General features: G+C 40.0%; 9 non-coding genes across 9 annotated transcripts; all 9 read left to right on the top strand.

The window, feature by feature from the left end:
• Positions 1-2,055: 2,055 nt before the first annotated feature.
• trnal-cag lies at positions 2,056-2,138 on the top strand. The gene has a single exon. It is a non-coding gene; the product is annotated as a tRNA-Leu (tRNA).
• A 2,454-nt stretch (positions 2,139-4,592) lies between these two features.
• trnal-cag lies at positions 4,593-4,675 on the top strand. The gene has a single exon. It is a non-coding gene; the product is annotated as a tRNA-Leu (tRNA).
• Positions 4,676-7,129: 2,454 nt separating this feature from the next.
• Positions 7,130-7,212, top strand: trnal-cag. The gene has a single exon. It is a non-coding gene; the product is annotated as a tRNA-Leu (tRNA).
• Positions 7,213-11,960: 4,748 nt separating this feature from the next.
• On the top strand, positions 11,961-12,043 carry trnal-cag. The gene has a single exon. It is a non-coding gene; the product is annotated as a tRNA-Leu (tRNA).
• Positions 12,044-14,254: 2,211 nt separating this feature from the next.
• Positions 14,255-14,337, top strand: trnal-cag. Its single transcript has one exon. It is a non-coding gene; the product is annotated as a tRNA-Leu (tRNA).
• Positions 14,338-16,548: 2,211 nt separating this feature from the next.
• Positions 16,549-16,631, top strand: trnal-cag. The gene has a single exon. It is a non-coding gene; the product is annotated as a tRNA-Leu (tRNA).
• Positions 16,632-22,597: 5,966 nt separating this feature from the next.
• trnas-aga lies at positions 22,598-22,679 on the top strand. The gene has a single exon. It is a non-coding gene; the product is annotated as a tRNA-Ser (tRNA).
• Positions 22,680-24,037: 1,358 nt separating this feature from the next.
• trnal-cag lies at positions 24,038-24,120 on the top strand. The gene has a single exon. It is a non-coding gene; the product is annotated as a tRNA-Leu (tRNA).
• A 306-nt stretch (positions 24,121-24,426) lies between these two features.
• Positions 24,427-24,508, top strand: trnas-aga. Its single transcript has one exon. It is a non-coding gene; the product is annotated as a tRNA-Ser (tRNA).
• The last annotated feature ends 394 nt before the right edge of the window (positions 24,509-24,902 follow it).

Below are 24,902 nucleotides of genomic sequence, written 5' to 3'. Positions count from 1 at the left end.
ATTTTTAATATTCTGCAAAAACAGCTAGTTGATGAGAGGCTGAAAGAGAATTGCAAGAATCGCGCAATTTCACAGGCGGGCCCCAAACAGGCAAATAACAAAAATGATCTCGGAACGCAGAACTCGTCGGTCGTTGTCAGTGGATTGTATTGGCGGGAAGAACAAGAATATCGTCTGCAGGGTAATCGAAGTCGCCGCATCTAATGTCAAGTCACAGGTGAGCTGCCTTGTTAAACCCTAAAAATAAATAATAACACGATTGCGTTGAAATGACCCATTAAGCCATTTGTAAGGATTTCCCCCATGTGGACCTGTTGTCACTCTTACCCTGATGGTTGCTGATATTTCCAGACACTTTTTCAGTCTTATCTGAGGAATTTTATCATTTATATCAGAATGGCCATATTCTGATGCCAGTTTAGCGCTCATTCAATGGCGATTTACTACTCTTTCCCATTGAAGGCCATATTGAGGTTAACCTGTCTACGATATTGGTTCCCAATTGGGAATCAACCCTCCCACGTTCAGCTGAAACGGTGGCGCATGGAACGCAAAAATATTCTTACAAATATTTAACCTCCACACATTAACAAGTCCAAGTCCATAGCTCAAATGAAAGATAAACACCTTGTTCATCTAGCCAGCAAGTCAGATTTCTAAAATGTTTTACGGCGAAAACATAGCACATATATATGTAAAACCACCACCAGACACAGCTCATTTGAATAGCCAAAACATGCAATCAACAAACGCAGGATTAAAAAATAAATCGTTCACTAACCTTTTGAAAATCTTCATCAGATGACAGTAATATGACATGTTACACAGTACATTTTTTTTTTCAATAATATGCCATTTATATCCATAAATGTCCATTTACAGTGAGTTCACGTTCAGAAATTACTCAAAAATGCCCGCAGGAAATCTAGGTAGCGCGGCAAGGTAACGTAAATAGACATCATAAACTTTGACTAAATATACATGTTCTACATATAGTTAGAAAGATACACTGCTTCTTTATGCAACCGCTTTGTTAGATTTACTTTTAACGTTACAGAAATCGCACACTATTCAATATGCTGAGACGGCGCTCAGTTCCAAGCTACATTTCTACGTAATGTTGGAGTCAACAGAAACACAGATTTAAGCATAAATATTCCCTTACCTTCGATGGTCTTCGTTCAGAATGTTCTGGAAGGCTTCAGACTTACCCAATACATCGTTTGGTTTCAAGTCTTGCGTCTTTGTATTAGCTACTGCTAATAACATCAGCTGAAATGCACCCAAAACGTCCTCTGGTCCGGAAAAGTTGCGCATCAAAACTTCAAAATTACATATTATATGTCGACTAAACAGGTCAAACTAAGTGCAGAAGCAAGCTTTATGATGTTTTAGACACACAAAACAAACTTCAATTCAATCGGCCATCGTCTGCCCCTCTCTTGAGTGCTGGAACAAAGGAATGGCTGGGACCAATTCGCGCCCCTACGCACAGCCTATTTTCTCGTGGCACGCACTAATTTCACTCCCATAGGGTCAATTCTCGCGGGATTTGAACGATTCAAAGCTCTACTGAAAGAGGACATCTAGCGGAAGAGATAGAAAGTCTCCCCAGAATCATAACTGGTTGGGAAGGGTGGGGGCCATGACGTCAAAGTTGCTCCAACTTTCATGGCCACAAAAACTAGTTTGGAAGAATGCCTGCCCTGTGAGTTCTACTATACTTACAGACATAATTCCAACGGTTATAGAATCTTTAGAGTGTTTTCTATCCAATAATAATTTTTATTTGCATATATTAGCAATTGTTGACAGATTTTTTTTTCAGTTTACTAGGGGTACCCAATCTCTCCAAAGGGGGCATATGTCTGCCATATCCTAAACAGGTTTTAAATCAATGACTGGACTTTTTAATTTGTAAAAACAAATGACTATTGAAAGTGCAAGTCAGTATCGTGCATAGTTGTTCTGGTCTCTGTGGTGATTTTAGAGCGTTGTTCATATTTCTACTTTTAACGCATACACTTTAACCCGATACCCAGTTACTGTGCTGTAGTCAGGATGGCCGAGTGGTCTAAGGCGCTGCGTTCAGGTCGCAGTCTCCCATGGAGGCGTGGGTTCAAATCCCACTTCTGACAGTTTTTTAGTTCACACAGTGAAATAACAATTCATAATAAACACTCTCAAATGCAGACCCTATCTGAGGCATTTTTAAATTCATGTCAAATTGGCCATATTCTGAAGACACTCTTATAGTCTGCAGGGTAATCGAACTGGCCACATCTAAAGTCAAGCCACAGGTAACAGGTGAGAAACCTTGTTAAACCCTAAAATAAAAATAAAAAACTTGATTGCATTGAAAATAACCATTAAGTCATTCAGGTCGCAGACTCCCCTATAGGCATGGTTGGAAACCCCCTCCTGACAACTTTTTAGCGCCTGCATGTCATGCACCTTTGTAAAATCCAGTTGAAAAATAAATGACTTAAGGTAACGTAAATGACACCTAGTTAATATGAGTAGTGAATAACTATCCTATTTTTAATATTCTGCAAAAACAGCTAGTTGATGAGAGGCTGAAAGAGAATTGCAAGAATCGCGCAATTTCACAGGCGGGCCCCAAACAGGCAAATAACAAAAATGATCTCGGAACGCAGAACTCGTCGGTCGTTGTCAGTGGATTGTATTGGCGGGAAGAACAAGAATATCGTCTGCAGGGTAATCGAAGTCGCCGCATCTAATGTCAAGTCACAGGTGAGCTGCCTTGTTAAACCCTAAAAATAAATAATAACACGATTGCGTTGAAATGACCCATTAAGCCATTTGTAAGGATTTCCCCCATGTGGACCTGTTGTCACTCTTACCCTGATGGTTGCTGATATTTCCAGACACTTTTTCAGTCTTATCTGAGGAATTTTATCATTTATATCAGAATGGCCATATTCTGATGCCAGTTTAGCGCTCATTCAATGGCGATTTACTACTCTTTCCCATTGAAGGCCATATTGAGGTTAACCTGTCTACGATATTGGTTCCCAATTGGGAATCAACCCTCCCACGTTCAGCTGAAACGGTGGCGCATGGAACGCAAAAATATTCTTACAAATATTTAACCTCCACACATTAACAAGTCCAAGTCCATAGCTCAAATGAAAGATAAACACCTTGTTCATCTAGCCAGCAAGTCAGATTTCTAAAATGTTTTACGGCGAAAACATAGCACATATATATGTAAAACCACCACCAGACACAGCTCATTTGAATAGCCAAAACATGCAATCAACAAACGCAGGATTAAAAAATAAATCGTTCACTAACCTTTTGAAAATCTTCATCAGATGACAGTAATATGACATGTTACACAGTACATTTTTTTTTTCAATAATATGCCATTTATATCCATAAATGTCCATTTACAGTGAGTTCACGTTCAGAAATTACTCAAAAATGCCCGCAGGAAATCTAGGTAGCGCGGCAAGGTAACGTAAATAGACATCATAAACTTTGACTAAATATACATGTTCTACATATAGTTAGAAAGATACACTGCTTCTTTATGCAACCGCTTTGTTAGATTTACTTTTAACGTTACAGAAATCGCACACTATTCAATATGCTGAGACGGCGCTCAGTTCCAAGCTACATTTCTACGTAATGTTGGAGTCAACAGAAACACAGATTTAAGCATAAATATTCCCTTACCTTCGATGGTCTTCGTTCAGAATGTTCTGGAAGGCTTCAGACTTACCCAATACATCGTTTGGTTTCAAGTCTTGCGTCTTTGTATTAGCTACTGCTAATAACATCAGCTGAAATGCACCCAAAACGTCCTCTGGTCCGGAAAAGTTGCGCATCAAAACTTCAAAATTACATATTATATGTCGACTAAACAGGTCAAACTAAGTGCAGAAGCAAGCTTTATGATGTTTTAGACACACAAAACAAACTTCAATTCAATCGGCCATCGTCTGCCCCTCTCTTGAGTGCTGGAACAAAGGAATGGCTGGGACCAATTCGCGCCCCTACGCACAGCCTATTTTCTCGTGGCACGCACTAATTTCACTCCCATAGGGTCAATTCTCGCGGGATTTGAACGATTCAAAGCTCTACTGAAAGAGGACATCTAGCGGAAGAGATAGAAAGTCTCCCCAGAATCATAACTGGTTGGGAAGGGTGGGGGCCATGACGTCAAAGTTGCTCCAACTTTCATGGCCACAAAAACTAGTTTGGAAGAATGCCTGCCCTGTGAGTTCTACTATACTTACAGACATAATTCCAACGGTTATAGAATCTTTAGAGTGTTTTCTATCCAATAATAATTTTTATTTGCATATATTAGCAATTGTTGACAGATTTTTTTTTCAGTTTACTAGGGGTACCCAATCTCTCCAAAGGGGGCATATGTCTGCCATATCCTAAACAGGTTTTAAATCAATGACTGGACTTTTTAATTTGTAAAAACAAATGACTATTGAAAGTGCAAGTCAGTATCGTGCATAGTTGTTCTGGTCTCTGTGGTGATTTTAGAGCGTTGTTCATATTTCTACTTTTAACGCATACACTTTAACCCGATACCCAGTTACTGTGCTGTAGTCAGGATGGCCGAGTGGTCTAAGGCGCTGCGTTCAGGTCGCAGTCTCCCATGGAGGCGTGGGTTCAAATCCCACTTCTGACAGTTTTTTAGTTCACACAGTGAAATAACAATTCATAATAAACACTCTCAAATGCAGACCCTATCTGAGGCATTTTTAAATTCATGTCAAATTGGCCATATTCTGAAGACACTCTTATAGTCTGCAGGGTAATCGAACTGGCCACATCTAAAGTCAAGCCACAGGTAACAGGTGAGAAACCTTGTTAAACCCTAAAATAAAAATAAAAAACTTGATTGCATTGAAAATAACCATTAAGTCATTCAGGTCGCAGACTCCCCTATAGGCATGGTTGGAAACCCCCTCCTGACAACTTTTTAGCGCCTGCATGTCATGCACCTTTGTAAAATCCAGTTGAAAAATAAATGACTTAAGGTAACGTAAATGACACCTAGTTAATATGAGTAGTGAATAACTATCCTATTTTTAATATTCTGCAAAAACAGCTAGTTGATGAGAGGCTGAAAGAGAATTGCAAGAATCGCGCAATTTCACAGGCGGGCCCCAAACAGGCAAATAACAAAAATGATCTCGGAACGCAGAACTCGTCGGTCGTTGTCAGTGGATTGTATTGGCGGGAAGAACAAGAATATCGTCTGCAGGGTAATCGAAGTCGCCGCATCTAATGTCAAGTCACAGGTGAGCTGCCTTGTTAAACCCTAAAAATAAATAATAACACGATTGCGTTGAAATGACCCATTAAGCCATTTGTAAGGATTTCCCCCATGTGGACCTGTTGTCACTCTTACCCTGATGGTTGCTGATATTTCCAGACACTTTTTCAGTCTTATCTGAGGAATTTTATCATTTATATCAGAATGGCCATATTCTGATGCCAGTTTAGCGCTCATTCAATGGCGATTTACTACTCTTTCCCATTGAAGGCCATATTGAGGTTAACCTGTCTACGATATTGGTTCCCAATTGGGAATCAACCCTCCCACGTTCAGCTGAAACGGTGGCGCATGGAACGCAAAAATATTCTTACAAATATTTAACCTCCACACATTAACAAGTCCAAGTCCATAGCTCAAATGAAAGATAAACACCTTGTTCATCTAGCCAGCAAGTCAGATTTCTAAAATGTTTTACGGCGAAAACATAGCACATATATATGTAAAACCACCACCAGACACAGCTCATTTGAATAGCCAAAACATGCAATCAACAAACGCAGGATTAAAAAATAAATCGTTCACTAACCTTTTGAAAATCTTCATCAGATGACAGTAATATGACATGTTACACAGTACATTTTTTTTTTCAATAATATGCCATTTATATCCATAAATGTCCATTTACAGTGAGTTCACGTTCAGAAATTACTCAAAAATGCCCGCAGGAAATCTAGGTAGCGCGGCAAGGTAACGTAAATAGACATCATAAACTTTGACTAAATATACATGTTCTACATATAGTTAGAAAGATACACTGCTTCTTTATGCAACCGCTTTGTTAGATTTACTTTTAACGTTACAGAAATCGCACACTATTCAATATGCTGAGACGGCGCTCAGTTCCAAGCTACATTTCTACGTAATGTTGGAGTCAACAGAAACACAGATTTAAGCATAAATATTCCCTTACCTTCGATGGTCTTCGTTCAGAATGTTCTGGAAGGCTTCAGACTTACCCAATACATCGTTTGGTTTCAAGTCTTGCGTCTTTGTATTAGCTACTGCTAATAACATCAGCTGAAATGCACCCAAAACGTCCTCTGGTCCGGAAAAGTTGCGCATCAAAACTTCAAAATTACATATTATATGTCGACTAAACAGGTCAAACTAAGTGCAGAAGCAAGCTTTATGATGTTTTAGACACACAAAACAAACTTCAATTCAATCGGCCATCGTCTGCCCCTCTCTTGAGTGCTGGAACAAAGGAATGGCTGGGACCAATTCGCGCCCCTACGCACAGCCTATTTTCTCGTGGCACGCACTAATTTCACTCCCATAGGGTCAATTCTCGCGGGATTTGAACGATTCAAAGCTCTACTGAAAGAGGACATCTAGCGGAAGAGATAGAAAGTCTCCCCAGAATCATAACTGGTTGGGAAGGGTGGGGGCCATGACGTCAAAGTTGCTCCAACTTTCATGGCCACAAAAACTAGTTTGGAAGAATGCCTGCCCTGTGAGTTCTACTATACTTACAGACATAATTCCAACGGTTATAGAATCTTTAGAGTGTTTTCTATCCAATAATAATTTTTATTTGCATATATTAGCAATTGTTGACAGATTTTTTTTTCAGTTTACTAGGGGTACCCAATCTCTCCAAAGGGGGCATATGTCTGCCATATCCTAAACAGGTTTTAAATCAATGACTGGACTTTTTAATTTGTAAAAACAAATGACTATTGAAAGTGCAAGTCAGTATCGTGCATAGTTGTTCTGGTCTCTGTGGTGATTTTAGAGCGTTGTTCATATTTCTACTTTTAACGCATACACTTTAACCCGATACCCAGTTACTGTGCTGTAGTCAGGATGGCCGAGTGGTCTAAGGCGCTGCGTTCAGGTCGCAGTCTCCCATGGAGGCGTGGGTTCAAATCCCACTTCTGACAGTTTTTTAGTTCACACAGTGAAATAACAATTCATAATAAACACTCTCAAATGCAGACCCTATCTGAGGCATTTTTAAATTCATGTCAAATTGGCCATATTCTGAAGACACTCTTATAGTCTGCAGGGTAATCGAACTGGCCACATCTAAAGTCAAGCCACAGGTAACAGGTGAGAAACCTTGTTAAACCCTAAAATAAAAATAAAAAACTTGATTGCATTGAAAATAACCATTAAGTCATTCAGGTCGCAGACTCCCCTATAGGCATGGTTGGAAACCCCCTCCTGACAACTTTTTAGCGCCTGCATGTCATGCACCTTTGTAAAATCCAGTTGAAAAATAAATGACTTAAGGTAACGTAAATGACACCTAGTTAATATGAGTAGTGAATAACTATCCTATTTTTAATATTCTGCAAAAACAGCTAGTTGATGAGAGGCTGAAAGAGAATTGCAAGAATCGCGCAATTTCACAGGCGGGCCCCAAACAGGCAAATAACAAAAATGATCTCGGAACGCAGAACTCGTCGGTCGTTGTCAGTGGATTGTATTGGCGGGAAGAACAAGAATATCGTCTGCAGGGTAATCGAAGTCGCCGCATCTAATGTCAAGTCACAGGTGAGCTGCCTTGTTAAACCCTAAAAATAAATAATAACACGATTGCGTTGAAATGACCCATTAAGCCATTTGTAAGGATTTCCCCCATGTGGACCTGTTGTCACTCTTACCCTGATGGTTGCTGATATTTCCAGACACTTTTTCAGTCTTATCTGAGGAATTTTATCATTTATATCAGAATGGCCATATTCTGATGCCAGTTTAGCGCTCATTCAATGGCGATTTACTACTCTTTCCCATTGAAGGCCATATTGAGGTTAACCTGTCTACGATATTGGTTCCCAATTGGGAATCAACCCTCCCACGTTCAGCTGAAACGGTGGCGCATGGAACGCAAAAATATTCTTACAAATATTTAACCTCCACACATTAACAAGTCCAAGTCCATAGCTCAAATGAAAGATAAACACCTTGTTCATCTAGCCAGCAAGTCAGATTTCTAAAATGTTTTACGGCGAAAACATAGCACATATATATGTAAAACCACCACCAGACACAGCTCATTTGAATAGCCAAAACATGCAATCAACAAACGCAGGATTAAAAAATAAATCGTTCACTAACCTTTTGAAAATCTTCATCAGATGACAGTAATATGACATGTTACACAGTACATTTTTTTTTTCAATAATATGCCATTTATATCCATAAATGTCCATTTACAGTGAGTTCACGTTCAGAAATTACTCAAAAATGCCCGCAGGAAATCTAGGTAGCGCGGCAAGGTAACGTAAATAGACATCATAAACTTTGACTAAATATACATGTTCTACATATAGTTAGAAAGATACACTGCTTCTTTATGCAACCGCTTTGTTAGATTTACTTTTAACGTTACAGAAATCGCACACTATTCAATATGCTGAGACGGCGCTCAGTTCCAAGCTACATTTCTACGTAATGTTGGAGTCAACAGAAACACAGATTTAAGCATAAATATTCCCTTACCTTCGATGGTCTTCGTTCAGAATGTTCTGGAAGGCTTCAGACTTACCCAATACATCGTTTGGTTTCAAGTCTTGCGTCTTTGTATTAGCTACTGCTAATAACATCAGCTGAAATGCACCCAAAACGTCCTCTGGTCCGGAAAAGTTGCGCATCAAAACTTCAAAATTACATATTATATGTCGACTAAACAGGTCAAACTAAGTGCAGAAGCAAGCTTTATGATGTTTTAGACACACAAAACAAACTTCAATTCAATCGGCCATCGTCTGCCCCTCTCTTGAGTGCTGGAACAAAGGAATGGCTGGGACCAATTCGCGCCCCTACGCACAGCCTATTTTCTCGTGGCACGCACTAATTTCACTCCCATAGGGTCAATTCTCGCGGGATTTGAACGATTCAAAGCTCTACTGAAAGAGGACATCTAGCGGAAGAGATAGAAAGTCTCCCCAGAATCATAACTGGTTGGGAAGGGTGGGGGCCATGACGTCAAAGTTGCTCCAACTTTCATGGCCACAAAAACTAGTTTGGAAGAATGCCTGCCCTGTGAGTTCTGCTATACTTACAGACATAATTCCAACGGTTATAGAATCTTTAGAGTGTTTTCTATCCAATAATAATTTTTATTTGCATATATTAGCAATTGTTGACAGATTTTTTTTTCAGTTTACTAGGGGTACCCAATCTCTCCAAAGGGGGCATATGTCTGCCATATCCTAAACAGGTTTTAAATCAATGACTGGACTTTTTAATTTGTAAAAACAAATGACTATTGAAAGTGCAAGTCAGTATCGTGCATAGTTGTTCTGGTCTCTGTGGTGATTTTAGAGCGTTGTTCATATTTCTACTTTTAACGCATACACTTTAACCCGATACCCAGTTACTGTGCTGTAGTCAGGATGGCCGAGCGGTCTAAGGCGCTGCGTTCAGGTCGCAGTCTCCCATGGAGGCGTGGGGTCAAATCCCACTTCTGACAGTTTTTTAGTTCACACAGTGAAATAACAATTCATAATAAACACTCTCAAATGCAGACCCTATAAGAGGCATTTTTAAATTCATGTCAAATTGGCCATATTCTGAAGACACTCTTATAGTCTGCAGGGTAATCGAACTGGCCACATCTAAAGTCAAGCCACAGGTAACAGGTGAGAAACCTTGTTAAACCCTAAAAGAAAAAGAAAAACTCGATTGCATTGAAAATAACCATTAAGTCATTCAGGTCGCAGACTCCCCTATAGGCATGGTTTGAAACCCCCTCCTGACAACTTTTTAGCGCCTGCATGTCATGCACCTTTGTAAAATCCAGTTGAAAAATAAATGACTTAAGGTAACGTAAATGACACCTAGTTAACCTCTCTGATCTCCCAAACCCGGATCCGGTATCGTGACTACAGCCTCAAGCTCATTACCATAACGCAACGTTAACTATTCATGAAAATCGCAAATGAAATGAAATAAATATGCCATCTCGCAAGCTTAGCCTTTTGTAAACAACACTGTCATCTCAGATTTTCAAAATATGCTTCTCAACCATAGGAAAACAATAATTTGTGTAACAGTAGCTAGCAAACAAAGGATTTAGCGTTAGCATTAGCGTTAGCATCCAGCACGCAACATTTCAACAAAAACATAAAAGCCTTCAAATAAAATAATTTACCTTTGAAGAACTTCTGATGTTTTCAATGAGGATACTCTCAGTTGGATAGCAGATGCTCAGTTTTTCCAAAAAGATTCTTTGTGTATTAGAAATAGCTCCGTTTTATACATCACATTTGGCTACCAAAAAAAAACCGAAAATTCAGTCCTCAAAACGCAAACTTTTTTCCAAATTAACTCCATAATATCGACTGAAAACATGGCAAACGTTGTTTAGAATCAATCATCAAGGTGTTTTTCACATATCTCTTCATTGATACATCGTTCTTGGACACATGCTTTCTCCCCTGAATCAAATGGTAAAGTACAAGCAGCTGGCAATTGCGCACCGAATTCCACGCAGGACACCAGGCGGACACTTGGAAAATGTAGTCTCTTATGGTCAATCTTCCAATGATATGCCTACAAATACGTCACAATGCTGCTAAGACCTTGGGCGAACGACAGAAAGTGTAGGCTCATTCCTTGCGCAATCACAGCCATATAAGGAGACAATGGAAAACAGAGCTTCAGAAATTCTGCTAATTCCTGGTTGATGCATCATCTTGGTTTCGCCTGTAGAATGAGTTCTGGGGCACTTACAGACAAAATCTTTGCAGATTCTGAAACTTCAGAGTGTTTTCTTTCCAAAACTGTCAAGAATATGCATAGTCGAGCATCTTTTCGTGACAAAATATCGCGCTTAAAACGGGAACGTTTTTTATCCAAAAATGAAATAGCGCCCCTAGAGATCTAACAGGCTAATAACATCAGCTGAAATGCACCCAAAACGTCCTCTGGTCCGGAAAAGTTGCGCATCAAAACTTCAAAATTACATATTATATGTCGACTAAACAGGTCAAACTAAGTGCAGAAGCAAGCTTTATGATGTTTTAGACACACAAAACAAACTTCAATCGGCCATCGTCTGCCCCTCTCTTGAGTGCTGGAACAAAGGAATGGCTGGGACCAATTCGCGCCCCTACGCACAGCCTATTTTCTCGTGGAACGCACTAATTTCACTCCCATAGGGTCAATTCTCACGGGACTTGAACGATTCAAAGCTCTACTCAAAGAGGACATCTAGCGGAAGAGATAGAAAGTCTCCCCAGAATCATAACTGGTTGGGAAGGGTGGGGGCCATGACGTCAAAGTTGCTCCAACTTTCATGGCCACAAAAACTAGTTTGGAAGAATGCCTGCCCTGTGAGTTCTGCTATACTTACAGACATAATTCCAACGGTTTTAGAATCTTTAGAGTGTTTTCTATCCAATAATAATTTTTATTTGCATATATTAGCAATTGTTGACAGATTTTTTTTTCAGTTTACTAGGGGTACCCAATCTCTCCAAAGGGGGCATATGTCTGCCATATCCTAAACAGGTTTTAAATCAATGACTGGACTTTTTAATTTGTAAAAACAAATGACTATTGAAAGTGCAAGTCAGTATCGTGCATAGTTGTTCTGGTCTCTGTGGTGATTTTAGAGCGTTGTTCATATTTCTACTTTTAACGCATACACTTTAACCCGATACCCAGTTACTGTGCTGTAGTCAGGATGGCCGAGCGGTCTAAGGCGCTGCGTTCAGGTCGCAGTCTCCCATGGAGGCGTGGGTTCAAATCCCACTTCTGACAGTTTTTTAGTTCACACAGTGAAATAACAATTCATAATAAACACTCTCAAATGCAGACCCTATAAGAGGCATTTTTAAATTCATGTCAAATTGGCCATATTCTGAAGACACTCTTATAGTCTGCAGGGTAATCGAACTGGCCACATCTAAAGTCAAGCCACAGGTAACAGGTGAGAAACCTTGTTAAACCCTAAAAGAAAAAGAAAAACTCGATTGCATTGAAAATAACCATTAAGTCATTCAGGTCGCAGACTCCCCTATAGGCATGGTTTGAAACCCCCTCCTGACAACTTTTTAGCGCCTGCATGTCATGCACCTTTGTAAAATCCAGTTGAAAAATAAATGACTTAAGGTAACGTAAATGACACCTAGTTAACCTCTCTGATCTCCCAAACCCGGATCCGGTATCGTGACTACAGCCTCAAGCTCATTACCATAACGCAACGTTAACTATTCATGAAAATCGCAAATGAAATGAAATAAATATGCCATCTCGCAAGCTTAGCCTTTTGTAAACAACACTGTCATCTCAGATTTTCAAAATATGCTTCTCAACCATAGGAAAACAATAATTTGTGTAACAGTAGCTAGCAAACAAAGGATTTAGCGTTAGCATTAGCGTTAGCATCCAGCACGCAACATTTCAACAAAAACATAAAAGCCTTCAAATAAAATAATTTACCTTTGAAGAACTTCTGATGTTTTCAATGAGGATACTCTCAGTTGGATAGCAGATGCTCAGTTTTTCCAAAAAGATTCTTTGTGTATTAGAAATAGCTCCGTTTTATACATCACATTTGGCTACCAAAAAAAACCCGAAAATTCAGTCCTCAAAACGCAAACTTTTTTCCAAATTAACTCCATAATATCGACTGAAAACATGGCAAACGATGTTTAGAATCAATCATCAAGGTGTTTTTCACATATCTCTTCATTGATACATCGTTCTTGGACACATGCTTTCTCCCCTGAATCAAATGGTAAAGTACAAGCAGCTGGCAATTGCGCACCGAATTCCACGCAGGACACCAGGCGGACACTTGGAAAATGTAGTCTCTTATGGTCAATCTTCCAATGATATGCCTACAAATACGTCACAATGCTGCTAAGACCTTGGGCGAACGACAGAAAGTGTAGGCTCATTCCTTGCGCAATCACAGCCATATAAGGAGACAATGGAAAACAGAGCTTCAGAAATTCTGCTAATTCCTGGTTGATGCATCATCTTGGTTTCGCCTGTAGAATGAGTTCTGGGGCACTTACAGACAAAATCTTTGCAGATTCTGAAACTTCAGAGTGTTTTCTTTCCAAAACTGTCAAGAATATGCATAGTCGAGCATCTTTTCGTGACAAAATATCGCGCTTAAAACGGGAACGTTTTTTATCCAAAAATGAAATAGCGCCCCTAGAGATCTAACAGGCTAATAACATCAGCTGAAATGCACCCAAAACGTCCTCTGGTCCGGAAAAGTTGCGCATCAAAACTTCAAAATTACATATTATATGTCGACTAAACAGGTCAAACTAAGTGCAGAAGCAAGCTTTATGATGTTTTAGACACACAAAACAAACTTCAATCGGCCATCGTCTGCCCCTCTCTTGAGTGCTGGAACAAAGGAATGGCTGGGACCAATTCGCGCCCCTACGCACAGCCTATTTTCTCGTGGAACGCACTAATTTCACTCCCATAGGGTCAATTCTCACGGGACTTGAACGATTCAAAGCTCTACTCAAAGAGGACATCTAGCGGAAGAGATAGAAAGTCTCCCCAGAATCATAACTGGTTGGGAAGGGTGGGGGCCATGACGTCAAAGTTGCTCCAACTTTCATGGCCACAAAAACTAGTTTGGAAGAATGCCTGCCCTGTGAGTTCTGCTATACTTACAGACATAATTCCAACGGTTTTAGAATCTTTAGAGTGTTTTCTATCCAATAATAATTTTTATTTGCATATATTAGCAATTGTTGACAGATTTTTTTTTCAGTTTACTAGGGGTACCCAATCTCTCCAAAGGGGGCATATGTCTGCCATATCCTAAACAGGTTTTAAATCAATGACTGGACTTTTTAATTTGTAAAAACAAATGACTATTGAAAGTGCAAGTCAGTATCGTGCATAGTTGTTCTGGTCTCTGTGGTGATTTTAGAGCGTTGTTCATATTTCTACTTTTAACGCATACACTTTAACCCGATACCCAGTTACTGTGCTGTAGTCAGGATGGCCGAGCGGTCTAAGGCGCTGCGTTCAGGTCGCAGTCTCCCATGGAGGCGTGGGTTCAAATCCCACTTCTGACAGTTTTTTAGTTCACACAGTGAAATAACAATTCATAATAAACACTCTCAAATGCAGACCCTATAAGAGGCATTTTTAAATTCATGTCAAATTGGCCATATTCTGAAGACACTCTTATAGTCTGCAGGGTAATCGAACTGGCCACATCTAAAGTCAAGCCACAGGTAACAGGTGAGAAACCTTGTTAAACCCTAAAAGAAAAAGAAAAACTCGATTGCATTGAAAATAACCATTAAGTCATTCAGGTCGCAGACTCCCCTATAGGCATGGTTTGAAACCCCCTCCTGACAACTTTTTAGCGCCTGCATGTCATGCACCTTTGTAAAATCCAGTTGAAAAATAAATGACTTAAGGTAACGTAAATGACACCTAGTTAACCTCTCTGATCTCCCAAACCCGGATCCGGTATCGTGACTACAGCCTCAAGCTCATTACCATAACGCAACGTTAACTATTCATGAAAATCGCAAATGAAATGAAATAAATATGCCATCTCGCAAGCTTAGCCTTTTGTAAACAACACTGTCATCTCAGATTTTCAAAATATGCTTCTCAACCATAGGAAAACAATAATTTGTGTAACAGTAGCTAGCAAACAAAGGATTTAGCGTTAGCATTAGCGTTAGCATCCAGCACGCAACATTTCAACAAAAACATAAAAGCCTTCAAATAAAATAATTTACCTTTGAAGAACTTCTGATGTTTTCAATGAGGATACTCTCAGTTGGATAGCAGATGCTCAGTTTTTCCAAAAAGATTCTTTGTGTATTAGAAATAGCTCCGTTTTATACATCACATTTGGCTACCAAAAAAAACCCGAAAATTCAGTCCTCAAAACGCAAACTTTTTTCCAAATTAACTCCATAATATCGACTGAAAACATGGCAAACGATGTTTAGAATCAATCATCAAGGTGTTTTTCACATATCTCTTCATTGATACATCGTTCTTGGACACATGCTTTCTCCCCTGAATCAAATGGTAAAGTACAAGCAGCTGGCAATTGCGCACCGAATTCCACGCAGGACACCAGGCGGACACTTGGAAAATGTAGTCTCTTATGGTCAATCTTCCAATGATATGCCTACAAATACGTCACAATGCTGCTAAGACCTTGGGCGAACGACAGAAAGTGTAGGCTCATTCCTTGCGCAATCACAGCCATATAAGGAGACAATGGAAAACAGAGCTTCAGAAATTCTGCTAATTCCTGGTTGATGCATCATCTTGGTTTCGCCTGTAGAATGAGTTCTGGGGCACTTACAGACAAAATCTTTGCAGATTCTGAAACTTCAGAGTGTTTTCTTTCCAAAACTGTCAAGAATATGCATAGTCGAGCATCTTTTCGTGACAAAATATCGCGCTTAAAACGGGAACGTTTTTTATCCAAAAATGAAATAGCGCCCCTAGAGATCTAACAGGCTAATAACATCAGCTGAAATGCACCCAAAACGTCCTCTGGTCCGGAAAAGTTGCGCATCAAAACTTCAAAATTACATATTATATGTCGACTAAACAGGTCAAACTAAGTGCAGAAGCAAGCTTTATGATGTTTTAGACACACAAAACAAACTTCAATCGGCCATCGTCTGCCCCTCTCTTGAGTGCTGGAACAAAGGAATGGCTGGGACCAATTCGCGCCCCTACGCACAGCCTATTTTCTCGTGGAACGCACTAATTTCACTCCCATAGGGTCAATTCTCGCGGGATTTGAACGATTCAAAGCTCTACTCAAAGAGGACATCTAGCGGAAGAGATAGAAAGTCTCCCCAGAATCATAACTGGTTGGGAAGGGTGGGGGCCATGACGTCAAAGTTGCTCCAACTTTCATGGCCACAAAAACTAGTTTGGAAGAATGCCTGCCCTGTGAGTTCTGCTATACTTACAGACATAATTCCAACGGTTTTAGAATCTTTAGAGTGTTTTCTATCCAATAATAATTTTTATTTGCATATATTAGCAATTGTTGACAGATTTTTTTTTCAGTTTACTAGGGGTACCCAATCTCTCCAAAGGGGGCATATGTCTGCCATATCCTAAACAGGTTTTAAATCAATGACTGGACTTTTTAATTTGTAAAAACAAATGACTATTGAAAGTGCAAGTCAGTATCGTGCATAGTTGTTCTGGTCTCTGTGGTGATTTTAGAGCGTTGTTCATATTTCTACTTTTAACGCATACACTTTAACCCGATACCCAGTTACTGTGCTGTAGTCAGGATGGCCGAGCGGTCTAAGGCGCTGCGTTCAGGTCGCAGTCTCCCATGGAGGCGTGGGTTCAAATCCCACTTCTGACAGTTTTTTAGTTCACACAGTGAAATAACAATTCATAATAAACACTCTCAAATGCAGACCCTATAAGAGGCATTTTTAAATTCATGTCAAATTGGCCATATTCTGAAGACACTCTTATAGTCTGCAGGGTAATCGAACTGGCCACATCTAAAGTCAAGCCACAGGTAACAGGTGAGAAACCTTGTTAAACCCTAAAAGAAAAAGAAAAACTCGATTGCATTGAAAATAACCATTAAGTCATTCAGGTCGCAGACTCCCCTATAGGCATGGTTTGAAACCCCCTCCTGACAACTTTTTAGCGCCTGCATGTCATGCACCTTTGTAAAATCCAGTTGAAAAATAAATGACTTAAGGTAACGTAAATGACACCTAGTTAACCTCTCTGATCTCCCAAACCCGGATCCGGTATCGTGACTACAGCCTCAAGCTCATTACCATAACGCAACGTTAACTATTCATGAAAATCGCAAATGAAATGAAATAAATATGCCATCTCGCAAGCTTAGCCTTTTGTAAACAACACTGTCATCTCAGATTTTCAAAATATGCTTCTCAACCATAGGAAAACAATAATTTGTGTAACAGTAGCTAGCAAACAAAGGATTTAGCGTTAGCATTAGCGTTAGCATCCAGCACGCAACATTTCAACAAAAACATAAAAGCCTTCAAATAAAATAATTTACCTTTGAAGAACTTCTGATGTTTTCAATGAGGATACTCTCAGTTGGATAGCAGAGGCTCAGTTTTTCCAAAAAGATTCTTTGTGTATTAGAAATAGCTCCGTTTTATACATCACATTTGGCTACCAAAAAAAAACCGAAAATTCAGTCCTCAAAACGCAAACTTTTTTCCAAATTAACTCCATAATATCGACTGAAAACATGGCAAACGATGTTTAGAATCAATCATCAAGGTGTTTTTCACATATCTCTTCATTGATACATCGTTCTTGGACACATGCTTTCTCCCCTGAATCAAATGGTAAAGTACAAGCAGCTGGCAATTGCGCACCGAATTCCACGCAGGACACCAGGCGGACACTTGGAAAATGTAGTCTCTTATGGTCAATCTTCCAATGATATGCCTACAAATACGTCACAATGCTGCTAAGACCTTGGGCGAACGACAGAAAGTGTAGGCTCATTCCTTGCGCAATCACAGCCATATAAGGAGACAATGGAAAACAGAGCTTCAGAAATTCTGCTAATTCCTGGTTGATGCATCATCTTGGTTTCGCCTGTAGAATGAGTTCTGGGGCACTTACAGACAAAATCTTTGCAGATTCTGAAACTTCAGAGTGTTTTCTTTCCAAAACTGTCAAGAATATGCATAGTCGAGCATCTTTTCGTGACAAAATATCGCGCTTAAAACGGGAACGTTTTTTATCCAAAAATGAAATAGCGCCCCTAGAGATCTAACAGGCTAATAACATCAGCTGAAATGCACCCAAAACGTCCTCTGGTCCGGAAAAGTTGCGCATCAAAACTTCAAAATTACATATTATATGTCGACTAAACAGGTCAAACTAAGTGCAGAAGCAAGCTTTATGATGTTTTAGACACACAAAACAAACTTCAATCGGCCATCGTCTGCCCCTCTCTTGAGTGCTGGAACAAAGGAATGGCTGGGACCAATTCGCGCCCCTACGCACAGCCTATTTTCTCGTGGAACGCACTAATTTCACTCCCATAGGGTCAATTCTCGCGGGATTTGAACGATTCAAAGCTCTACTCAAAGAGGACATCTAGCGGAAGAGATAGAAAGTCTCCCCAGAATCATAACTGGTTGGGAAGGGTGGGGGCCATGACGTCAAAGTTGCTCCAACTTTCATGGCCACAAAAACTAGTTTGGAAGAATGCCTGCCCTGTGAGTTCTGCTACACTTACAGACATAATTCCAACGGTTTTAGAATCTTTAGAGTGTTTTCTATCCAATAATAATTTTTATTTGCATATATTAGCAATTGTTGACAGATTTTTTTTTCAGTTTACTAGGGGTACCCAATCTCTCCAAAGGGGGCATATGTCTGCCATATCCTAAACAGGTTTTAAATCAATGACTGGACTTTTTAATTTGTAAAAACAAATGACTATTGAAAGTGCAAGTCAGTATCGTGCATAGTTGTTCTGGTCTCTGTGGTGATTTTAGAGCGTTGTTCATATTTCTACTTTTAACGCATACACTTTAACCCGATACCCAGTTACTGTGCTGTAGTCAGGATGGCCGAGCGGTCTAAGGCGCTGCGTTCAGGTCACAGTCTCCCATGGAGGCGTGGGTTCAAATCCCACTTCTGACAGTTTTTTAGTTCACACAGTGAAATAACAATTCATAATAAACACTCTCAAATGCAGACCCTATAAGAGGCATTTTTAAATTCATGTCAAATTGGCCATATTCTGAAGACACTCTTATAGTCTGCAGGGTAATCGAACTGGCCACATCTAAAGTCAAGCCACAGGTCACAGGTGAGAAACCTTGTTAAACCCTAAAAGAAAAAGAAAAACTCGATTGCATTGAAAATAACCATTAAGTCATTCAGGTCGCAGACTCCCCTATAGGCATGGTTTGAAACCCCCTCCTGACAACTTTTTAGCGCCTGCATGTCATGCACCTTTGTAAAATCCAGTTGAAAAATAAATGACTTAAGGTAACGTAAATGACACCTAGTTAATATGAGTAGTGAATAACTAACATATTTTTAATATTCTGCAAAAACAGCTAGTTGATGAGAGGCTGAAAGAGAATTGCAAGAATCGAGCAAATTTCACAGGCGGGCCCCAAACAGGCAAATAACAAAAATAATCTCGGAACGCAGAACTCGTCGGTCGTTGTCAGTGGATTGTATTGGCGGGAAGAACAAAAATATCGTCTGCAGGGTAATCGAAGTCGCCGCATCTAATGTCAAGTCACAGGTGAGCTGCCTTGTTAAACCCTAAAAATAAATAATAACACGATTGCGTTGAAATGACCCATTAAGCCATTTGTAAGGATTTCCCTCATGTGGACCTGTTGTCACTCTTACCCTGATGGTTGCTGATATTTCCAGACACTTTTTCAGTCTTATCTGAGGAATTTTATCATTTATATCAGAATGGCCATATTCTGATGCCAGTTTAGCGCTCATTCAATGGCGATTTACTACTCTTTCCCATTGAAGGCCATATTGAGGTTAAATCAATGACTGGACTTTTTAATTTATAAAAACAAATGACTATTGAAAGTGCAAGTCAGTATCGTGCATAGTTGTTCTGGTCTCTGTGGTGATTTTAGAGCGTTGTTCATATTTCTACTTTTACCGCATACACTTTAACCCGATACCCAGTTACTGTGCTGTAGTCAGGATGGCCGAGCGATCTAAGGCGCTGCGTTCAGGTCGCAGTCTCCCATGGAGGCGTGGGTTCAAATCCCACTTCTGACAGTTTTTTAGTTCACACAGTGAAATAACAATTCATAATAAACACTCTCAAATGCAGACCCTATAAGAGGCATTTTTAAATTCATGTCAAATTGGCCATATTCTGAAGACACTCTTATAGTCTGCAGGGTAATCGAACTGGCCACATCTAAAGTCAAGCCACAGGTCACAGGTGAGAAACCTTGTTAAACCCTAAAAGAAAAAGAAAAACTCGATTGCATTGAAAATAACCATTAAGTCATTCAGGTCGCAGACTCCCCTATAGGCATGGTTTGAAACCCCCTCCTGACAACTTTTTAGCGCCTGCATGTCATGCACCTTTGTAAAATCCAGTTGAAAAATAAATGACTTAAGGTAACGTAAATGACACCTAGTTAATATGAGTAGTGAATAACTAACATATTTTTAATATTCTGCAAAAACAGCTAGTTGATGAGAGGCTGAAAGAGAATTGCAAGAATCGAGCAAATTTCACAGGCGGGCCCCAAACAGGCAAATAACAAAAATAATCTCGGAACGCAGAACTCGTCGGTCGTTGTCAGTGGATTGTATTGGCGGGAAGAACAAAAATATCGTCTGCAGGGTAATCGAAGTCGCCGCATCTAATGTCAAGTCACAGGTGAGCTGCCTTGTTAAACCCTAAAAATAAATAATAACACGATTGCGTTGAAATGACCCATTAAGCCATTTGTAAGGATTTCCCTCATGTGGACCTGTTGTCACTCTTACCCTGATGGTTGCTGATATTTCCAGACACTTTTTCAGTCTTATCTGAGGAATTTTATCATTTATATCAGAATGGCCATATTCTGATGCCAGTTTAGCGCTCATTCAATGGCGATTTACTACTCTTTCCCATTGAAGGCCATATTGAGGTTAAATCAATGACTGGACTTTTTAATTTATAAAAACAAATGACTATTGAAAGTGCAAGTCAGTATCGTGCATAGTTGTTCTGGTCTCTGTGGTGATTTTAGAGCGTTGTTCATATTTCTACTTTTACCGCATACACTTTAACCCGATACCCAGTTACTGTGCTGTAGTCAGGATGGCCGAGCGATCTAAGGCGCTGCGTTCAGGTCGCAGTCTCCCATGGAGGCGTGGGTTCAAATCCCACTTCTGACAGTTTTTTAGTTCACACAGTGAAATAACAATTCATAATAAACACTCTCAAATGCAGACCCTATAAGAGGCATTTTTAAATTCATGTCAAATTGGCCATATTCTGAAGACACTCTTCTAGTCTGCAGGGTAATCGAACTGGCCACATCTAAAGTCAAGCCACAGGTCACAGGTGAGAAACCTTGTTAAACCCTAAAAGAAAAAGAAAAACTCGATTGCATTGAAAATAACCATTAAGTCATTCAGGTCGCAGACTCCCCTATAGGCATGGTTTGAAACCCCCTCCTGACAACTTTTTAGCGCCTGCATGTCATGCACCTTTGTAAAATCCAGTTGAAAAATAAATGACTTAAGGTAACGTAAATGACACCTAGTTAATATGAGTAGTGAATAACTAACATATTTTTAATATTCTGCAAAAACAGCTAGTTGATGAGAGGCTGAAAGAGAATTGCAAGAATCGAGCAAATTTCACAGGCGGGCCCCAAACAGGCAAATAACAAAAATAATCTCGGAACGCAGAACTCGTCGGTCGTTGTCAGTGGATTGTATTGGCGGGAAGAACAAAAATATCGTCTGCAGGGTAATCGAAGTCGCCGCATCTAATGTCAAGTCACAGGTGAGCTGCCTTGTTAAACCCTAAAAATAAATAATAACACGATTGCGTTGAAATGACCCATTAAGCCATTTGTAAGGATTTCCCTCATGTGGACCTGTTGTCACTCTTACCCTGATGGTTGCTGATATTTCCAGACACTTTTTCAGTCTTATCTGAGGAATTTTATCATTTATATCAGAATGGCCATATTCTGATGCCAGTTTAGCGCTCATTCAATGGCGATTTACTACTCTTTCCCATTGAAGGCCATATTGAGGTTAAATCAATGACTGGACTTTTTAATTTATAAAAACAAATGACTATTGAAAGTGCAAGTCAGTATCGTGCATAGTTGTTCTGGTCTCTGTGGTGATTTTAGAGCGTTGTTCATATTTCTACTTTTACCGCATACACTTTAACCCGATACCCAGTTACTGTGCTGTAGTCAGGATGGCCGAGCGATCTAAGGCGCTGCGTTCAGGTCGCAGTCTCCCATGGAGGCGTGGGTTCAAATCCCACTTCTGACAGTTTTTTAGTGCCTCTCAGGAGTCATGCTGCTCAGCAGTAATAATAAGAATGATGAAATAACAACTTCACACAGTGAAATAACAATTCATAATAAACACTCTCAAATGCAGACCTACTGGAGCTGAGCAAAGATCAAGGTTAAATAAGAAAACAGCTGGACTTAATAACAAATGAATGAGGGGAACATTTTGTGTTATTGCATTATAATGAGTTACTGCATTATCTTTCAGTTGTTAAATTTCACTTTCTGTAGGCTATGCCTGTTGGCCCATTCACTCCTAACAAGCTTGTTTTCTTCTGTCAACGTTGTCGTGGCCGAGTGGTTAAGGCGATGGACTAGAAATCCATTAGGATCTTCCTGCGCAGGTTCAAATCCTGCCGACAACAAAAATGCATTTTTTTTGACCCCTCCGGAGGTTGAAGTTTAGTCGTGTTTCTTATACCAATCGCATCCTCTCAGATCTCCGCAAGTACATAGGGATTAGTTGTCCATTTGGGATAGGACTGCAGGCCATCTGTCCCACTTCACACCTTTACACACCTGGTTATCCAGCCTTCTAGCTCTATAGGCCACAGTAGCATAGGTTACAGGTTTGTAGTCAAGCCACAGATTTCAGGTGAGATCCCATGATACACTCAACAATACAACAACACGATTCTCATGAATAACCATTAAGCCATTTGCTAAGATTTCCCCCATTTTGACATGTGGAAACCTGTTGTCACTCTTACCCTGACGGGAAGCTCCAGACACTTTTTTGGTCCTATCTGAGGCATTTTTAAATTCATGTCAAATTGGCCATATTCTGAAGACACTCTTATAGTCTGCAGGGTAATCGAACTGGCCACATCTAAAGTCAAGCCACAGGTAACAGGTGAGAAACCTTGTTAAACCCTAAAAGAAAAAGAAAAAACTCAATTGCATTGAAAATAACCATTAAGTCATTCAGGTCGCAGACTCCCCTATAGGCATGGTTTGAAGCCCCCTCCTGACAACTTTTTAGCGCCTGCATGTCATGCACCTTTGTAAAATCCAGTTGAAAAATAAATGACTTAAGGTAACGTAAATGACACCTAGTTAATATGAGTAGTGAATAACTATCGAATTTGTAATATTCTGCAAAAACAGCTAGTTGATGAGAGGCTGAAAGAGAATTGCAAGAATCGCGCAATTTCACAGGCGGGCCCCAAACAGGCAAATAACAAAAATAATCTAGGAACGCAGAACTCGTCGGTCGTTGTCAGTGGATTGTATTGGCGGGAAGAACAAAAACATCGTCTGCAGGGTAATCAAAGTCGCCGCATCTAATGTCAAATCACAGGTGAGCTGCCTTGTTAAACCCTGAAAATAAATAATAACACGATTGCGTTGAAATGACTCATTAAGCCATTTGTAAGGATTTCCCCCATGTGGACCTGTTGTCACTCTTACCCTGATGGTTGCTGATATTTCCAGACACTTTTTCAGTCTTATCTGAGGAATTTTATCATTTATATCAGAATGGCCATATTCTGATGCCAGTTTAGCGCTCATTCAATGACGATTTACTACTCTTTCAAATTGAAGGCCATATTGAGGTTAAATCAATGACTGGACTTTTTAATTTATAAAAACAAATGACTATTGAAAGTGCAAGTCAGTATCGTGCATAGTTGTTCTGGTCTCTGTGGTGATTTTAGAGCGTTGTTCATATTTCTACTTTTACCGCATACACTTTAACCCGATACCCAGTTACTGTGCTGTAGTCAGGATGGCCGAGCGGTCTAAGGCGCTGCGTTCAGGTCGCAGTCTCCCATGGAGGCGTGGGTTCAAATCCCACTTCTGACAGTTTTTTAGTGCCTCTCAGGAGTCATGCTGCTCAGCAGTAATAATAAGAATGATGAAATAACAACTTCACACAGTGAAATAACAATTCATAATAAACACTCTCAAATGCAGACCTTCTGGAGCTGAGCAAAGATCAAGGTTAAATAAGAAAACAGCTGGACTTAATAACAAATGAATGAGGGGAACATTTTGTGTTATTGCATTATAATGAGTTACTGCATTATCTTTCAGTTGTTAAATTTCACTTTCTGTAGGCTATGCCTGTTGGCCCATTCACTCCTAACAAGCTTGTTTTCTTTTGTCAACGTTGTCGTGGCCGAGTGGTTAAGGCGATGGACTAGAAATCCATTAGGATCTTCCTGCGCAGGTTCAAATCCTGCCGACAACGAAAATGCATTTTTTTGACCCCTCCGGAGGTTGAAGTTCAGTCGTGTTTCTTATACCAATCGCATCCTCTCAGATCTCCGCAAGTACATAGGGATTAGTTGTCCATTTGGGATAGGACTGCAGGCCATCTGTCCCACTTCACACCTTTACACACCTGGTTATCCAGCCTTCTAGCTCTATAGGCCACAGTAGCATAGGTTACAGGTTTGTAGTCAAGCCACAGATTTCAGGTGAGATCCCATGATACACTCAACAATACAACAACACGATTCTCATGAATAACCATTAAGCCATTTGCTAAGATTTCCCCCATTTTGACATGTGGAAACCTGTTGTCACTCTTACCCTGACGGGAAGCTCCAGACACTTTTTTGGTCCAATCTGAGGCATTTTTA

Source organism: Oncorhynchus mykiss, unplaced genomic scaffold (genome assembly GCF_013265735.2).
Source record: "Oncorhynchus mykiss isolate Arlee unplaced genomic scaffold, USDA_OmykA_1.1 un_scaffold_325, whole genome shotgun sequence".
NCBI classification, from domain to species: Eukaryota; Metazoa; Chordata; class Actinopteri; order Salmoniformes; family Salmonidae; genus Oncorhynchus; species Oncorhynchus mykiss.
The sequence above is the reverse complement of the archived record's forward strand: the minus strand, read 5'-3'. Positions and strand labels throughout refer to the sequence as shown.